We start from the raw sequence: 2,856 nt of genomic DNA on the forward strand, positions 1-2,856 counted from the left end.
GGTCCTTTTTAGTGGCGATATTTAATCTACGATAATCAATGCACATACGCCACCCTGTTACAGTTCTAGTGAGAATTAATTCATTTTTTTCATTAGTTATCATAGTCATCCTACCCTTTTTTGGCACTACTTGCAAAGGAGTTACCCATTTGGAGTTAGAAACAGGATAGATAATACCTGCATCAGGTAATTTCATAACCTCCTTCTTGACTACTTCCTGCATGTTGGGATTTAATCTTCGTTGGGGTTGAATGATGGGCTTATAGTTGTCCTCTAGATGTATCTTGTGCATACAAAAGTCATGGCTAATACCCTTGAGATCATCAATACTGTACCCAATAGCTTTCTTATGGGTTTTGAGAACCCCTAGAAGTTGGGAAGTTTGTAGGTCAGTAAGTGCAGTACTGATGATCACGGGGTATAGTTCCTGTTCATCAAGAAAAATATATTTTAAATGAGAAGGGAGAGGTTTTAGCTCAGGTTTCTTGACCTCTGCAGGTTTTGATTCCTGGACTAAATTTACTACCTTCATTGTTTCCTTGGGGCTTAACTCTTTTAAGGAAAGAGCCTTTTCAATATCTTGTACCTCATTACCCCAAACGCTTGCATTGTCTCTAGAATAATTCCCGCAGAGAACTTCCTCTAGGGGATCCCTCGCAAGAACCTGTGGCAAGCTATCATCACAAATATCATCCATTATATCAATTACATCAATATAGCAACAATTCTCCTCTAGCATAGGCCCTTTCAAAACCTTCCCTAAATTAAAAGTAACATTGACGTCACCTACTGAAAGGGTTAGTTTACCATTTTTAACATCTATAATTGCTCCTGCAGTATGGAGAAAAGGCCTACCTAATATAATGGGTATTTGCGTATCCTCTGCCATGTCTAACACAACAAAATCAACAGGAATAAAAAATTTACCAACTCTGACAGGGACGTCCTCTAAAATACCTAAGGGGTATTTTACCGAACGATCTGCCATTTGCAAAGTTATATTAGTAACTTTTAATTCTCCCATATTAAGTTTAGCACAGACAGACGATGGCATGACACTGACACTAGCACCCAAATCACACAGAGCTTTATCAATAAAAACATTCCCTATATGACAAGGGATAGAAAAACTACCGAGATCCTTTAATTTAGGAGGGGATTTGTTTTGCAATAGAGCGCTACACTCCTCTGTGAAAGCTACAATTTCTACTTTATTAAAGGCCCTTTTCCTAGTCAGAATGTCTTTCATAAATTTAGCATAAGCAGGAACTTGAGTGATTAAGTTAGTGAAAGGAACTGTTACCTGCAGGTTTTTCACAACCTCTAAAAACTTACCGAATTGTTTATCAAACTTACTCTTCAGTTGTCTATTAGGGAATGGAAGTTTGATAACCGCGCTCTGCACATCTCCTCCCTTATCCTGCGATTTACCCTACACAGAAACATTAGTAGAGTTAGTATCTATTTGTAGCCCTGTAAGGCTAGCAGGATTAGCGTTTGGTATAGAGGAATCTAGATCAGGAACTGGTCTATTTTCTTTTGGCATAGGAGGTCCATCATAATGTGAACCACTCCTTAGAGTGATTGCATTGGCGTGATCTTTAGGATGGATAGGTTATGATGGTAGAGCTCCCTACTGACGGGATTGTAGGGTAGATAAAAGTTGTGCAATTTGATTGTCCATGATTTTATTATGGGCTAAAATGGAATCAATTTGCGCATCTCTACTCTCCATATGCTTTTGCATATTAGCAAGCATTGCTCTAATTTCTGTCATGGCAGGGTCGGAAGATGATGAGGGTGATGCTTGGCTTTTCTGGCCGGAATTAGGATGATAATATTTTTGCTGTGGTGGGGTTTTCTGTTGTGGTTGTTGTGGAGGTGGAGGGTTTTGTACATTGGTGCTCCGGTATGAAAGATATGGATGGTTCCTATAACCGGCATTATAGGAATTGGAATATGGGTTATTCTGCCTATAGGTTTGAAAGGCATTAACTTGTTCCATAGAGATCCTACAATCTTGCTCCCAATGCCCTACAATTCCACAATTTTCACAAAAAGCTTCATTGTTAGTAATAGCAGAAACATTAGCTAAAGAGTTAGGAGCAACAGTAAGATTATCTAATTTTTGACAAATAGACGTTAATTGAGCTTGCAAAAAGGATACGGAATCGACATTATGTTTTCCTTTATTTGCAAACCCTCTCGGATTCCCGTATTGGGAAATATGTATTGCCATGTCTTCGATAACTTGTCCTGCATCGTCCACATTTAAATTCATGAACCTCCCACTGGCTGCAGAATCTATCACTAACCTAGAAGAATTTCCAAGTCCATTGTAGAATGCTTGGATCAATTGCCATTGTGCTAGATTGTGGTGGGGGCACTCTCTCTGTAGATCCTTGAACCTCTCCCAAGCCTCATATAGCGTTTCGTCGGCCTCTTGAGAAAAGTTCTGAATATCACTCCTTAGCACCGCTATTCTCTCTACAGGATAGTATTTATTATAGAAATTCAAAGCAAGAGTTTCCCAGTCAGTAATACCAAGTGCAGTTCTTTTCAAACCATTAAACCATAATTTAGCTTTGCCACATAATGAAAAAGGAAAAAGAATCTCCCTGATTTTGTCTTGCGTGACCCCGGCTTATCTAATGGTGTTACAATATTGGCAGAAATCTGCGATGTGAAGATTAGGATCTTCACCCTTAGCTCCACTGAATTGCTTCCTCTGTATCATAGTGATAAATTGGGGCTTGATTTCGAATTGAACTCCATCTAGTGCCGGAGTGGGAGTAAGGTGCGGGAAATCTGTAAGCTTTGGTTGCGAGTAGTCCCTGAGTTTCTTCTGGGCCGTCA

General features: G+C 39.5%; 1 non-coding gene across 1 annotated transcript; it reads left to right on the top strand.

Moving 5' to 3' along the window:
* Positions 1-2,369: 2,369 nt before the first annotated feature.
* LOC145557153 (small nucleolar RNA R71) lies at positions 2,370-2,476 on the top strand. Its single transcript, XR_014092209.1, has one exon. It is a non-coding gene; the product is annotated as a small nucleolar RNA R71 (small nucleolar RNA).
* Positions 2,477-2,856: the final 380 nt, after the last annotated feature.

The sequence above is a fragment of the Chenopodium album genome, chromosome 8 (assembly GCF_948465745.1).
Source record: "Chenopodium album chromosome 8, dcCheAlbu1.1, whole genome shotgun sequence".
NCBI classification, from domain to species: domain Eukaryota; kingdom Viridiplantae; phylum Streptophyta; class Magnoliopsida; order Caryophyllales; family Amaranthaceae; genus Chenopodium; species Chenopodium album.